General features: G+C 47.6%; 1 pseudogene; it reads left to right on the plus strand.

The window, feature by feature from the left end:
* Positions 1-418: 418 nt before the first annotated feature.
* LOC101102295 (putative serine protease 47) overlaps positions 419-16,977 on the plus strand; it is a 38,574-nt pseudogene continuing 22,015 nt past the window's right edge.

Consider the following 16,977-nt stretch of genomic DNA (forward strand, 5'->3'; position numbering starts at 1 on the left):
GGTGAGTCTGAGGTGGTGGTTGAAACTGCTGCATGACTGGAGTCAAGGTTTGGGGTGGAGCCTGGGTCTCCATGCGAGCCCAGTGTGGTGGCTGAAAGTGAGGCATGGTTGGAGCCAAGAGTTGGGGGGTGGGCGTGAGTCTCCATGTGACCCTAGAGGTGACCTAGAGGTGATGGTTGCACCTGGGGCATGGTTGGAACAGTGACAGTTGTGAAGTTAATTTATCTTGAATTTGGAATGGTTCAGCCTTAGAATGCTCACTGAATAAAACAGGGCATAACCCAAGAGGGGGCCCAGGTACTGTGACAGTAGCCACCAGACTCTCACTGTGCACAGAGAGGAGACCCCAGAAGAGCTGGCTGCATGTCTTCTGTAGATGATCCCTCAAAGTGTCACGATATCAGGGCTTCTTGGGACCATGCAGCTGTTCTCGTTTGCTTTTTATGCTCCAGAAGTTTTGGCGACCCAAGGTATCTTCCTTGTCACTGAGTGACTTGATCCTCTTTCCCAGTGAAGTCACCTGGTAGCCTCCCTCATCCTCTTTTTCTTTCTTCTTCCAAATCTTCAGTTCTACTCTCTTGGTGATTAGTATCTCCAGTATCTTCTCAACATCCGCACTGACAAAAGAGAGGCTACCTGCCTGTTTGTGGGGTCTCCCAAAATGAGGCCTCAGGTGGGTAGAGGGGAAGGTGTTCTTGCTGGAACTCTAAGTATGTCAAGGTGGAGAAGCTCCATGGTTTTGTTGTCTCCTGCAACCAGGCCAGGTTGATACAGGATTGCTTGCACAGACAAAGCTTGATGGCTGATCTCCAAGGGGAGTGTGGAGATGACCTGTGTCACATGGTGCCCAGTGTGGGTGCCGTGGAGTCACCCTGATTGAGACTCAACTTGGAGCCTTATGGTGGTGGGGCAGAGGAGGGTGTCAGAGGTGGAGGGCAGGCTCTCACATAAAGGGGGCTTGGTGGGGAGGGGGAAAGTATAAGTGGCCAGGTTGAAAGGCTGTCCAGGGAAAGAAAAGCTCTGGTGATGGAGATGTACTCAGGGATGAGCATGAGGGAATGGAAACTGAGGTCACTGAGCCTGGAGAAATGGTAGTAGCCCAAGGTAGGGGCTGCTTGGTCAGAGGAGCTGGGTAGATGGTGGGAGCTGCCTCTTCCCTGCATGGTAGATGGGCTCTAGTGGGCACTGATTTGCAAACCTCACCAGGTGAATCTTGACATTCAGTTCAGTTCAGTTGCTCAGTCATGTCCGACTCTTTGCAACCCCATGAATCACCCCACACCAGGCCTCCCTGTCCATCACGATCTCCTGGAGTTCACTCAGACTCACGTCCATCGAGTCAGTAATGCCATCCAGCCATCTCATCGTCTGTCATCCCCTTCTCCTCCTGCTCCCAATCCCTCCCAGCATCAGAGTCTTTTCCAATGAGTCAACTCTTCACATGAGGTGGCCAAAGTACTGGAGTTTCAGCTTTAGCATCATTCCTTCCAAAGAAATCCCAGGGCCGATCTCCTTCAGAATGGGCTGGTTGGATCTCCTTGCAGTCCAAGGGACTCTCAAGAGTCTTCTCCAACACCACAGTTCAAAAGCATCAATTCTTCGGCGCTCAGCTTTCTTCACAGTCCAACTCTCACATCCATACATGACCACTGGAAAAACCATAACCTTGACTAGACGGACCTTTGTTGGTGAAGTAATGTCTCGAAGTAGAATTGTTTAAAAAGTTATTAAGAGAATCAGGGTGGGATTGGGGTTGGTCTGGGGCGGGGCCAGAGCAGGGTGGGGTCAGGCTGGGGTCAGCAACCCTGGCAATGGGCGGGGAGGTGGGGACCCCCCAAGGCCTAGGCCCGCCCGCGGCTCTTCTCTGGCTGATGCTGCTGAACGTGGCCACCCGGGAGCTGCGAGGGTCCCCAGCCAAAGCCGCCCCGGCCCGACTGCAGGCGATGGGGGCGCGTTGAGGGGCAGCACTCCAACTTGGCGAGCACAGCGGTTGGCTCTGGGAACTACAGGTGCATTGAGGCCTCCATTCGGGCCAAGATCCCCTAGCCTACATGGCTGGAGGGTGGACAGCTGTGATCAGGGCCTGTGTGCCCTGAGCCACTAAGTATCATCTTTTCTCCGCCCTTCCCTCCTACCAGATAGCCTAAAGATCCCCTCCACACAGGTGGGTCAGGCCCTCCACTGTGAGGCCTCTGGTGGGAAGAGACCCAATCCCTTTGAGGGGCTGTGGGAGTGGGGACTAGTAGGGTCTGCCCTGGAGGTTGGAGGCTGGGTGGAGGAAAGTTCTAGGACTACTGAGTGAACAGGCCTGAGTCCAGGGACCCAGGGGTGTCATTTCCCTTCACTGAGGCCCTGGGAGCCCAGGCCCTAGACCGGATGTCTGGTCTCAGGGGGCCTGGGCACACTCCTGCCCTCCCGAGTGTGAGTCCTAGAACCAGGGCTGTCCCCATTAGCCCACTCCTTCTTCTTTTAGAAATGGAGACGCCTGCAGAGTCAGAGAGGGGAGTGAACTGTCCCAGATCACACAGCACCACAACTTCTGCCTGCAAGTCTCCCTCCCTAAGACATGGGGTAGAGTGGAGGGAGCACAGGCCCCTAGAAGCCATGATCTTGAGAAAATAATGTTGGCAATTTCCGACACTTTTAGTTCTTTGATCTACAAGACAAGGCATTGATGCGTGCTAGGTGAGGGAGATGAGGTCTGTGCCATGCCCAGCGCTTGGCAGCCTTGCTCAAGGATGTCCATATGCCTGGAGATGCTCCTGTGAGCTGGTCCCCCCCCAGACCCCTGGGTCCTCTTCCCCACAGGGCTTGATGTGTTGTGCTCTGCTGTCCAGTCCTCATGGCAGCCAGTGAAGGCAGAGTCCAGGTAGCCCTGTCATTTTGGCTAGGCTGCCAGAGGCCAGGCCTTGCTTTTCCCATATGTGAAAGGGAGGCCTTCCTATGCAACATTTGGAGTACCACTAGTGTCTCTATTATAGGCGGCAGGGGAGTCTCCACGGTGGGCGGGAAATCCAAAGTGATGGGAGGATCTATGGTGGCCGGGACGTGGAGGCTGGCCAGTGGCCGTGGCAGGCCAGCCTGCGGTCCCAGGGCTTGCATGTCTGTGAGGCTGTCCTCATTAACTCCAGCTGACTCCTTTCTACCACCCACTGCTTTCTCAAATGAGTCTATAGCCTAGGCTGCCAGCACAGGTGCTGGCAGAGGAGGGGGATGCAGAGGAAGATGAGAAAAGGGGGATGGTGTCCCATGTCAGCTCCTCTGGACTTTCCTCTGGGCAGTCTGTGGCCTTCAGGGGCATGTCGTTTCTGCTTTGGCCTGTGTACCCTCCACCTGGACTGTCCTCCTCCTCACCTGCCCAGATCCTCCTCGTGCTCTGCCCTCGGCCCCTGTATCTGTTCCCCAACACTTTTGTGCCTCAGGAGAGCGGCAGTGTCAGTCCTCGCTACCATTTGGTGTGGACCCATCTCAGCTCACACCTTCTCAGTGTCCCCTTGTATCCAGCTGTCACACTCTAGATGGAGGCCTGGGACCGTGTGTGTGGCCAGCAGCTGGGAGATTCTTATTAGTCCTGCGAAACTGTGCCCAGGAGGAGTCACAGTCACTGGCGTGCATGCAGGGAGCCGTGGTGCCAGGCTGCATAAGGGGGAGGTGGGCTCCCTGGGAGACTGACAGGACTGCTCAGAGTCTAATTCACCTAGCCAGGTGGGGCTGGCTCAGTGACTGGCTTCTGAACGGATGAGGAGGGGTCACCAGGGAGTTCAGGCATCAAGCCCACGTCTGGGCACTGGAGCTTTGAGGGCTCAGAGTCTATCAGCACCCACTCTGTGCCATGCTCCATGCAAGCCCCTCTGTGGCATCAGGGGTGGCAAATCCCGCCTCACCATGTCTCCATCCTGTCAGAAGGGAAAGCCCAGCATGGATGAGAAGGGCAGAGCAGATAGGGTGGGGGTTCGGGAGAAGATGTGTGGAAAGGGAGGGCTTGCTGGAGGGGAAGGGTTGGGTGAGGGGAACATGAGAGAGGGTCTCCAAGTAGATGAGCTGTGAAGACAGTGAGGGAGGGGGGAAGATTCAGCACCTCTTTTGGGTGAACAAGGCAAGATTCTGTTTCCTGCCTTCATTTGCTCATTTATTTAACGAATCTTTTGCAAGTCCTTATAACTCAGTGGAGAACCAGGCTTTTGACAGGTAGATGTTGAAAAAAGGGGATGGTCAGGAAGAGTGTGGGGCCAGAAGGTGGGTTGATGGAGTCTTGGGAAGGGTAAAGTTAGAGCTGGCACTGAGCCAGAATGCCTGCTGTGTACAATCAAAATGTCTTCATTTGATGACCCCACAGAAGAGCTTTCCAGAACAAGGATTCAGTGCTTCTCCAATTCTAGTGTGTGACGGAGAAGCCAGCCATATGTTTGAAATTATAAGTAGGGTATCAATTAGCCTCAAGAAAGAAGGCCTCCTGAGCATTAGAAATGGGGAGACAGAAGCTGTCTGGCATCACGTGGAGTGGAGGGTTCCACAGGGCTGTGGGCAGTTAGATGAGGATGCAGGGAAAGAGCTAGTCCCCACATGGAGATGATGGTGATAGTGCGCCTTTCCTTCCCCAGGAAATCCAAAGCCCCGGAGAATTACCAGGTTCTATTAGGAAGCACCCAGCTGTACCAGCATAACCAGCACACCCAAGAGGTGTTTGTGAGCCAGATTATCACACACCCAGACTTTGAGAAGTTACATCCCTTAGTAAGTGATATTGCCATGTTGCAGCTGCTCTTTCCTGGGAGTTTCACCTACATCATCCCTGCCTGCCTCCCAGTCCCTGGCATGAAGCTCCCCAGTAACTCATCCTGCTGGATACCTGGCTGGGGGATGCTCAACGAGGAAAGTAAGGGGATGTGGGGGAGTTGGAGGGGATGAGAATAGGGAGGAGGAGGAAGGGGAGAAGGACAGAGGAGCAAAGAAGGGAGGTGTGTCTCCAGTTGAGGGGTCCCTAGGCAAAGGTCCCCTTGGCCCACTATGCTTCATTTCCAGAGGACTGGGCCATTCTAGTTCTAGTTCTGGAAGTGTGTGATTCTAAAGCTTTGGTGTTCCCTAAGTGTAACGCTCTGAAGTCTGGGAATCTTTGACTTTGCAATCAAGAATCTGAGTTCTTGAAGTCTTTCTGGTTCTTGATTCCAAGGTTTAAATCAACCATAGATCTGAATGACTTGATCCAACTCAAAGATCATGGTTGGGACCTGGCTCCTTCCAAGTCACTGACAAACTCTCTGATTTCCCAGTGCCATAGGAGGCGCTTGGGAAAAGTGGAAAAATAACTCAGGTAAGACCTCTGACCTCTGAGCCTGCTTGATCAGTTCTGAACCTCGCTTTGCTCTTCTCCCAACCCAGTTCAGTCGTCTACTTTGTAGGCTCATTAGGTGAACTGAATGACACAGGAAAAAAATTGTATTTTTTAAGTTTGAAAGTGGAGAGATGTAGGCAAAAACTTATGAGCAAGAGTTCTTATTAAAGAAAAACTTTAATGATTTGGTGAAATGCTTATGATGCAAAATTAGGGAGGGAAAGAGTACTATTTGTAATTATTAAGCTGGGTCGTAATTTGATATGGTGTTTCTCTACAGAGGTACCACAGGCATTTTGTATTGATGCTGTCTTCATTGGGTGGGATGTTCCAGCATCTCTGGTCCTTGCCTATCAGTATGTCACTAACACGACCTAATCATAGGACAAACAGCCAGGTCCACAGCATTCTCACATAACATACATACACACACACTACACAGACACACACACAACATATATATACCACACCTCACACACACACAGAGACATACAAACAACACAGGTATACCACACTTCACACACACACACAGGCACAATATACAGCCACACACACAACACATATATACCACACCTCACACACACACAGACACACAAACAACGTATGTATACCATACTTCACACACACAGGCACAATACAGAGACACACACAACACATGTATACACACTTCACACACACACACACACACACACACACACACACACACACACACAGGCTAGTTGCTCCTTGAGGACAGGGACCCTGTCTTTCTTGTTTCAGTATCCCAGTCCATGCCCCAGGCAGGGCCTGGCACCTGGTAGGTATCCCACTGCTGCCCCCGGGTCCTTCTTCCCTGGACCTCCAGACTAGTCTCGGCTCCCACCCTGTGTGCTCTATGTTACTCTCCATGTAGCTGTCTAAATATTTGCTTTAGAGCAGGAGTCATGCCAGTTCCCTCCTCATCACCCCCAGTGCCTTCTCATTTCTACTTAAAATAAGGTTGCAACTCCCTGCCTTGGCTCTCAGGCCCCATTCCTCTCTCTCACCTCCTACTGCATCCCTCACCCACACCACCCCAGCCTTGACATACTCCTTTTCCTATTGGGAACCAGTCTGTTGTTACATGTCCAGTTCAAACTGTTGCCTCCTCACCTGCATACAGGTTTCTCAAGAGGCAGGTCAGGTGATCTGGTATTCCCATCTCTTTCAGAATTTTCCACAGTTTATTGTGATCCACACAGTCAAAGGCTTTGGCATAGTCAATAAAGCAGAAATAGATGTTTTTCTGGAACTCTCTTGCTTTTTCTATGATCCAGCGGATGTTGGCAATTTGATATCTAGTTCCTCTGCCTTTTCTAAAACCAGCTTGAACATCTGGAAGTTCATGGTTCACGTATTGCTGAAGCCTGGCTTGGAGAATTTTGAGCATTACTTTGCTAGTGTGTGAGATGAGTGCAATTGTGTGGTAGTTTGAGCATTCTTTGGCATTGCCTTTCTTAGGGATTGGAATGAAAACTGACCTTTTCCAGTCCTGTGGCCCCTCCTGAGTTTTCCAAATTTGCTGGCACATTGAGTGCAGCACTTTCACAGCATCATCTTTTAGGACTTGAAATATCTCAACTGGAATTCCATCAACTCCACTAGTTTTGTTTGTAGTGATGCTTCCTAAGGCCCACTTGTCTTTAAATTCCAAGATGTCTGGCTCTAGGTGAGTGATCACACCATCGTGATTATCCGGGTCATGAAGATCTTTTTTTGTATAGTTCTTCTGTGTATTCTTGCCACCTCTTCTTAATATATTCTACTTCTGTTAGGTCCTGACCATTTCTGTCCTTTATTGAGCCCATCTTTGCATGAAATATTCCTTGGTATCTCCAATTTTCTTGAAGATATCTCTAGTCTTTCCCTTCTATTGTTTTCGTCTATTTCTTTGCATTGATCACTGAGGAAGGCTTTTTTATCTCTGCTATTTTTTGGAACTCTGCATTCAAATGGGTATATCTTTCCTTTTCTCCTTTGCCTTTTACTTCTCTTTTCTCAGCTATTTGTAAGGCCTCCTCAAACAGCCATTTTGCTTTTTTGCGTTTATTTTTCTTGGGGATGGTCTTGATCCCTGTCTCCTGTACAATGTCACGAACCTCCGTCCATAGTTCATCAGGCACTCTATCAGATCTAATCCCTTGAATCTATTTCTAACTTCCATTGTATAATTGTAAGGCATTTGGGTTAAGTCATACCTGAATGGTTGAGTGGTTTTCCCTACTTTCTTCAAATTGAGTCTGAATTTAAGATGCTACACATGGACATCACCAGATGGTCAATACCGAAATTAGATTGATTATATTCTTTGCAGCCAAAGATGGAGAAGCTCTATACAATCTCCACTTTACATGTGAAGAAACTGGGCACTGGAGAATGAATTGGCGTGAGGGCAAGGCTACAGGCAGCTGGGCTCTGAACCCTGACTCACCATCTCAGGCCACCGTAGCAAATGCCCTCCCCCAAGCTCACCAACTCAGGACATGAGTATTGTGCTGAACTGAATTCAGTTGATAACATTATCTGAAAATGTGGGGAGGCTGTTTACTTATGGAATTAACTCAGCCATGCAATCCAGGAACCTAAGAGCAAGCACATGGTGGTTTTCTTCCTATTCTAAAATTAGTTCTGAGCTTTTCTCTTTTAGGGATTTCTACTGTGTTTACAAAATATTGAGCCTTATGCTTTCCTAGGCCAGTAATAAATGGAACAAGAGGGAACAATAGCGATTAGAAATGTGTTGAGTGGATCAGGTCTGATAAATAGGTAGCTGTATTTTTAATGAAGATGGCATGACTGGAAATCCCATTTATAGTCATCTAGCTTTCCTATTTTTATATGGATAAAATAATAATAATATAAGGCCCATTTCCAAAACCACTTGGAGCAAATAATATGCAATTTTAAGAATTATAGAGGTATAATAAATTGTTTGGTTGCAAAACAAAAATAAAAGGTCACCTCAAAAATCAAGATTTTACCAAGTTCATGCAAAAAAAAAAAAAAATCCTAATACATTTCTCTAATGTTCCCAGTTGAAAACAAAGTCATTTTTAAAAGGACTGCTAGTACAGCCACTATGGAGAACAGTGTGGAGATTCCTTAAAAATTGCAAATAGAACTACCTCATGACCCAGCAATCCCACTGCTGGGCATACACACCAAGGAAACCAGAATTGAAAGAGACACATGTACCCCAATGTTCATCGCAGCACTGTTTATAATAGCCAGGACATGGAAACAACCTAGATGTCCATCAGCAGATGAATGGATAAGAAAGCTGTGGTACATATACACAATGGAGTATTACTCAGCCATGAAAAAGAATTCATTTGAATCAGTTCTGATGAGATGGATGAAACTGGAGCCGATTATACAGAGTGAAGTAAGCCAGAAAGAAAAACACCAATACAGTATACTAACACATATATATGGAATTTAGAAAGATGGCAATGATGACCCTGTATGCAAGACAGGAAAAATGACACAGCTGTGTATAACGGACTTTTAGACTCAGAGGGAGAGGGAGAGGGAGAGGGTGGGATGATTTGGGAGAATGGCATTCTATCATGTATACTATCATGTAAGAATTGAATCGCCAGTCTATGTCTGACGCAGGATACAGCATGCTTGGGGCTGGTGCATGGGGATGACCCAGAGAGATGTTATGGGGAGGGAGGTGGGAGGGGGGTTCATGTTTGGGAAAGCATGTAAGAATTAAAGATTTTAAAATTAAAAAAATAAAAAAAACTAAAATAAAATTAAATTAAATTTAAAAAGGACTGCCAATTCATTCAGAACTAAAAACTTGATTCATCTTACCACACGATTTGGTTTCTCCCAGTTCACTTTTGAGAAGGATTAGATGACAATTGTTCAACCAGGACTTTATGTACTACTTGTTCGATGATTAATGGGGTCTTGGCACAAGAGTGGAGTTTTAGAAAAGAAATAGGAGATGCTTTGTTGAATAGACATGGAGCTTCATTGTCCCAGAATGTAGGTATCATTTCAGAAAGGAATCTCTCCGCGAGAAAACGCATTCATGAAAAGTAAAACCATTCATGGAAACAAAATCTGAAAGCAGTATTAGAAAGGGAAGTTGGCATGCCTACTCCTGAAATCTTAGTTACCACAATGTCAGCTGGCAAGCCAGGGTGAAGGGGGCTGTCTGGAGAAACAAAACAAAAGCATAAACTGCAAAAGACTAATCATTTTAAGCATCAATTAACCATTTTCTGGATGCTAAAATTGCTCAAAAAGTCTTTTTCTTTTTTAATTTTGTATTGGGACATAGTTGATTAACAATGTTGTGTCAGTTTCAGGTGTACAGCAAGTGATTCAGTTATACATACACATGTATCTATTATTTTTCAAAATCTTGCCCCATGTAGTTTATTATAAAATATTGAGCAGAATTCCCTGTGCTATAGAGTAAGTCCTTATTGATTATCTATTTTAAGTATAGTAGTGTGCAGAGGGTCTTTTAAACCTTTAAAAGATAATGTGTTCCGACCCTATAAGAGGTCACGACCATATTGCCCAGACTAAGGTTGAGTCATTGGGTAGATAATTCAGAGGAAAGAAAGATTAATATAAGCTTATGAGATGAGGTGAAGACTGTCAACCTGAATAAAGAGGTAAATTGAGGCAGGTTCAATTGAGAAGAAACTGAGTCTTGTTCTGGTTTAGCAGAATTATAATTTAGGAAATGCATGCATTAGTGCTACAAGTGAGTCCACTGAGGGCTTGGGGTTTGCTGTATTTATGGGCCTGAAGTGCAAAGAGGGGTACGTCCATGCAGAATCTAAGCAGTAAGTTCCTTGGCTTGAGGATGGGAAGAGATCCTTGGTGAATGTTCATTGATCAAGAGGTATCTCTGCTGCTGCTGCTGCTGCTGCTGCTGCTAAGTTGCTTCAGTCGTGTCCGACTCTGTGCAACCCCATAGACAGCAGCCCATCAGGCTCCACTGCCCCTGGGATTCTCCAGGCAAGAACACTGGAGTGGGTTGCCATTTCCTTCTCCAATGCATGCAAGTGAAAAGTGAAAGTGAAGTCACTGAGTCGTGTCCAACTCTCAGCGACCCCATGGACTGCAGCCTACCAGGCTCCTCCATCCATGGGATTTTCCAGGCAAGTGTACTGGAGTGAGGTGCCATTGCCTTCTCTGAGGTATTTCTAGGTGTTCTGTAATCAGGCATTGACAGGAAATCAGTCTCTCCATTCTTCTGAGGGTACATGCCTGTGATTCTCCATTTCATATCCTCCAGCTCCATTTCATATCCTCCAGCTCCATTTCACATTAAAATCCTTTCACACATCTAAAGGAGAGGTGTAATGCTCTGGACCCCTGGTTTTTCTACAGCTTTTGTTTGGGGAATCAAGTCCCTCCATCCTCTCTAATTCCCTTGGCTCACGTCCCAACAACTGGCCAGAGAGCCCACTCTCCTGTGGCTCTGGAGAGCAGACACCACTGCAGCCACCACTTTGGGGAACAGCAGCAGCCACCACTTTAGCGAACCCTGAACTTACCACCCACGTTCTAACAATCTTTTCACTGTCTTGAGATCTTATTACTTATAGGATAATCTGGGTCCTCTTGGGCACTAGACTCATGGAAAAGGACCTGGACCAGGAAGTGTCACAAGCAGGCAGAGCAGCACCCAGGACCTCTTTCAGGGTCAGTCCTTGCTGCAGTCCAGTGCCCCAGACACAGCACAGGTGAAAAAGGTGACAGCAGGTCCACCTGGGCACTCAGAAACCCCAGCCCCACAGGAGCCCAGCTCTCTACTGTCGCCAATCCCAGTAATGAGTCACCTCAGTTGGAGAACCACAGCTTCCCACCAGACATTCCCATATACTCTTGGAGCCCCAAAGTCACATGCAATTTACATGGTCAGGGTTATCTCACCACAGTTGGTACTGCCTGGTGGCTCAGCCACCAGCCCCCTTTCTCAGGGTTCAGGGGAACAAAACTACAAGGTCAGCCTGAGGTCAAATGTGCCCTCAAAGGAGAGGGTTCTGCCAACCCTCAACACACAAGGTCACCTGGTATTTTGATCACAGGGGTCCTCGAGCAGAAGGTCATTTCTATTACAGTTTGGGTTGGCTTTGGAGAATAAAAACAAGAACAGAGAGGAGCCCCATGTTTCCCTGAACTGGGATGCACTGCTTTCTTCTCTTCCTCATCAGTGTTTGCTGCTGCTGCTAAGTCACTTCAGTCGTGTCCGACTCTGTGTGACCCCAGAGACGGCAGCCCACCAGGCTCCCCCGTCCCTAGGATTCTCCAGGCAAGAACACTGGAGTGGGTTGCCATTTCCTTCTCCAGTGCATGAAAGTGAAAAGTGAAAGGGAAGTCGCTCAGTCATGTCTGACTCTTCGCGACCCCATGGACCGCAGCCCACCAGGCTCCTCTGTCCATGGGATTTTCCAGGCAAGAGTACTGGAGTGGGGTGCCATCGCCTTCTCCACATCAGCGTCTACGTCCACTCTTATAATTCTTTATCTTCTTTGCACCTCTCCACATCCCACAACCAAAACCCCATAATCGAAGAAGCAAACTTGAAAGATGATGCTGGGAGAGGGCAACACACAAACATACCCTGATGAGTCAACACAGGCTGTGAGTTCCAAACAAATGGTGAGTGTGAGCAATTCAAATAAAGAATGTAAATAGGTAATGTTTGGAAGTCTATTGACCAAATTGATAATAGTATTTATGTCTATGGGAAGATAATAAGATCTTTAGCTTTCGGCACTACTAATTGCAATTTTGAATTTTCAATGTGTATATTTCGTTTACAATTTTTTAAATGGCTTCCCAGGTGGCTCAGATGGTAAAGAATCTGCCTGCAAGGCAGGAGACCTGGGTTTGATCCCTGGGTTGGGAAAATTCCCTGGAGAAGGGAATGGCTACCCATTTCGGTATTCTTACTTGGAGAATTCCACATAGGAGCCTGGCAGGCTACAGTAGGGCTTTCGGCACTACTAATTGCTATTTTGAATTGTCAATGTGTATATTTCTTTTACAATTTTTTTAAAGCAAGTATTCATAATTTATATTATCCTGATGAACCAAAGCAAGGATCCCGAAGTGGGGAGAAGGTGGGGCCCTCGTGTCCCAGGCCCTGCATGACTGATTTGCAGGGAAGCACATGGGGCAGTATGTGAGCAGGGGGCACCATAGCAACTAGTTAGGCATCGCTTGATCCCTTGTGGGGCTGCTGCATCTTGCTCCCTAGAATCAGCTCAGGGCTCCTGGCACATTTCAAAGTCTTTGGCTCCTTCTTCTGGACAATCTCTGCACAGCAACCATTTTCCTCAGTGAAAGCAAGAGCCACGTTTCTGTTACACAGAGGCAGAAATCAAACACTGAATAATTCATGGCAGCCCTGGTTATGATACCCTTAGAAATGACCGCTTAATTCTCCAAGAGACAAAGTCCATGAAACAGGAGTCTGAGTGCCTGAAGTGCAGAATGTTTCCTTTGGCTGCATCCTTCTCTCCATGGAGGTTCAGAGAACTTTCCAATGCTACTCCAGCAAGCTTCCCAGGTGGCACTAGTGGTAAAGAACCTGTCTGCCAGTGCAGGAGACATAAGAGATTCAAAATCCATCCTTGGGCTGGGAAGATCCCCAGGAGGAAGGCATGGCAACCCATTCTAGTATTCTTTTCTGGAGAATCCCATGCACTGAGGAGCCTGGGGGGCTGCAGTCCATAGGATCGCAAAGAGTTGAACAGGACTGAAGCAACTTAGTATACATGCACTCCAGCAAGAGATTAAAACATTTTTAAATGTTTTAATTATTATCACGCTATTAAGCTTCAGCCCCAAATGTGAAACCTCATAGCCATGTTTCCTCTTTGCCTACAAGGATGGACAAAAGATACCTGTCCTCACAAGTGTTCACACAGCCCAAACTATCACCTCTGTTGGGGCAGTGACACTGGGGTGAGGCCCATATCAGGCCTCAGTGCAATCCAGCAGAGCTCTAAGCCTGGGGAATGTGGAAGGTTGAGTCATGACCCAAAGGCATCGTAATCCCTGGGACGTGTGACTTTGTTATCTCAGGGGGCAGGCATGATTAAGGTAGGATCTTGTAGGGACTTGACCCTGCAGTACCTGGATTAGCCCCATGCAGTCATCAGGGTCCTCATACGAGGAGACAGAGCAGGAGCTGACTACAGACAGAGGGAGCGACATGACGGAAGGCGAACAACGGGGAGAAAGAGATTTGAAGATGCTGTGCTGCTGACCTTGAAGGAGGAAAGGGGGCCATGAACAAAGAATGCGGGTGGGCTCTGGCGACTGGAGAGGGCAAGGGACAGGTTGCCCCCTGCAGCCTCCAGAGAGAGCACAGCCCTGCCCGCCCATTTTAGACTCTGACCTCCACACTGTAAGACAATACATTTGTATGGTTTAAACCACTGTAGTAATTTGTTACAGCAGCAATCAGAAACTAACACAGACATGATAGGGTTAAATGATGGACTCTGTTCAGTGAGGGGAGGAAGGCAGCTGTCTTCCCTTCTCCCCTCCTCAGGGTATCTCCTTGTAAGCAGGAGGCTCAGTAAGAGACTGACATCTCAATGTTATAGCTCCAAGGTCAAAGGCTTGTAACCCCTGGAACTGTAAACACATTCACCTCCAAAATTAACTCCTGAGGTATGCCAGAGACATCCCAGAGGCAGCCACTTGTCTCTCAAGGAGATAAGAAAAGCTTTAATTGTTCTACTTTCCCATACACGTTTGCATGAAAGTCTCATCTGACTTTGCAATCTATTCATGCTTGCTCTATAATAAACCCTCTGCCTCAATTGGTCTCTCTCTCCTTCACTCTCTCTGTTTTTCTATCTCTCTCTCCCACCCCTACACTGTACAGGGGATGGGTCTTTTGTCATTGTCTTTCCCCAGCAACTCCACGGCCATACTGTGCTCCTCATTCTGAAGTCACCCAGGCAATATCAGTTTTATATGCCCAAGTGACAAGACCATAGGAAAGTGGTGGGAGGTGAGTGCCCTGGGTGTTGCTGCTAGAACTCTGACCTGAGGTCAGGGGAACTTTAGTGCCCTTCCAGGTTCTGCCAGTCAGAGGAGCAGGACCTTGGAGGAGTCTACTCCTTTAGGGATCCCAGGCTCCTAAACTAAGAGAGTTGGTCATTAGCTGGACTCCAGGCCCTGCAGCTTTCAAGTCTGTCATGTGAGCGTATGTTCCTCGGTTCTTTGTCTCATCAAAACAAAGATTTGGAGCGACGGACATTAAAGCCCTCGGCGCGTCACAGCTCTTGGGTCTTGGACAAACCATTTCATAGCTCTTAGGCAAATCAGTGTTGCAGCTCTATTTTGTTTAGAAGATAGCAGGAGAATCCATCCTCAAAGTGTGAGGGCATGCCAACCCAAAGACTTGAAGGGAAGAGAGTGGAGGAGCATGTGGGGGAGGGAGGGAGAGAGAGAGGGAGAGAGAGAGAAAGAGCGCAGGCACGCGGGAGAGGAAGAGAGAGAGAAAGCGCTTTGGCTCCTCCTTTTATGTTTTTCCCTCCACCTGGGCCTGCCTTATGCAAATTGGGCTTAGCCAGGAGTGCTGTTTGTTCTACCTGAAGTCTTCACTCTGGTCCTCAGACCTTCTTTTGTCCTATTTTCGCAGGCTTTTCCCTTCCTTGTCTTTTAGCCACCGCCATTTTGGACTCCTTTTCCCTATTCTACCTACCTAACAAGGTCCTAACAGCAGAGGGTCAAGAATGAGAGAGCACCCCTCTCTTGATGCTGGACTGTGACCCTCGTCACACGGCTCCAGTGATCAGACACATCTGTGCAAACAGGCCACAGGACAAGCCCAGAGCAGGGGAGGAAATTCGAGGGGGCTGGTTATCACACGTGTGCACTGGTTCAGAAAGCCGGCCTGAAGTGTAGGGGGAGGGTAGTAGACCCAGGGAAAAGACTAAGAATCCATATGGCTCCAGTCACCCCTGACTTAGACTGATGTGCAGTCAGAGCTACAGTTCCGCCCACATGTCATCTTCACTTGAAGGCTCACCACAGGAAGTTCACTGTTCTCACCAGTAATTCAGTGTCAGGTCATTGTGGCTAACAACAGACTGAACTTGGAGAAAACATAGTCATTTCAGCCTGTTGGAATTCTGAACCTGCAGGAATAAACTAGAAAGATAGTTTCTACTGTCTGCTGGCCATCACAGGCTGGGCACTGTCGACTAAAAAAATAGATGTCTAACTTGAGAGTTGCGAGTTAAGTTTTATTTGGGGTAATATGAGGACTGCAGTCCAGGAGGCAGCGTCTCAGATAGCTCTGAGAGGCTGCTCCTAAGCAGCAGTGGGGAAAAGTCAATATATAAGGTTTTGGTGAAGGGGGAGTTCAATGCCGTGAAGCACTCATTTTACAAAAGGTTTTTTTTTTTGTCATGAGGATCTCATGTCACCATGAAGGGATTTACTGCTTCTCTAGATATGAGGGCTTCCCTTGTGGCTCAGCTGGTAAAGAATCTGCCTGCAATGCGGGAGACGTGTGTTCGATACCTGGGTTGGGAAGATCCCCTGGAGAATGTAAAGGCTAACCACTCCAGTATTCTGGCCTGGAGAATTCCAGGACTGCACAGTCCATGGGGTAGCAAACTGTTGGACATGACTAAGCGACTTTCACTTTCACCTAGATATAGGAGATGCAAGATTGAGATCATAAAATATGTTCCTAAAAGCATCCAACTATCTAAAGACCTGTCCCACCAGATTTCCTGGAGCACAGAGTGCCTCACTCCACCCTGAACTCCCTCAGGGGTTGCTGAAGGTCAACAGCTATAGCAGCATGGGGTTCAATCTCCATAGAGGCAGATGGCAAAGGCCTTCGTTGTTCAGTTGTTGTCAATGCTCTTGGTAAGTGCCAATTTGTAGTTGACACAGCCCTCTTGTGGCCATAAATCCGACCATACTTTGGGGAGCATTTCATGACCATTTTGTCCCGTGTTTCTGGGAATGCTTGTTCCCAGTTCTGAGGAAGGTTTTTGTTGATAAAACACTCAATGTGCTATTACTGGACTAGGTCTTAATAGTCAAAGACCTCTAGACACCTGTATTCTAGTTATGGTCCAGGAGAGTATTCCCTCTCATTGCATCTTTTAATACCTGAAAGTATGGCAAACCATTCAATATCTCAGTAATCCAAGTCTATGCCCCGACCAGTAACGCTGAAGAAGCTGAAGTTCAACAGTTCTATGAAGGCCTATAGGACCTTTTAGAACTAATACCCCAAAAAGATGCCCTTTTCATTATAAGGGACTGGAATGCAAAAGTAGGAAGTCAAGAAATGCCTAGAGTAACAGACAAATTTTGCCTTGGAGTACAGAATGAACCAGGGCAAAGGCTAATAGTGTTTTGCCAAGAGAATGCACTGGTCATAGCAAACACCCTCTTCCAAGAACACAAGACTCTACACATGGACATCACCAGATGGTCAACATCGAAATCAGATGGATTATATTCTTTGCAGCCGAAGATAGAGAAGCTCTAAACAGTCGGCAAAAACAAGACCAGAAGCTGACTGTGGCTCAGATCATGAACTTCTTATTGCCAAAGTGAGACTTAAATTGAAGAAAGTGGGGAAAACCACTAGACCACTC

The sequence above is a fragment of the Ovis aries genome, chromosome 2 (genome assembly GCF_016772045.2).
Source record: "Ovis aries strain OAR_USU_Benz2616 breed Rambouillet chromosome 2, ARS-UI_Ramb_v3.0, whole genome shotgun sequence".
Taxonomy (NCBI): Eukaryota; Metazoa; Chordata; class Mammalia; order Artiodactyla; family Bovidae; genus Ovis; species Ovis aries.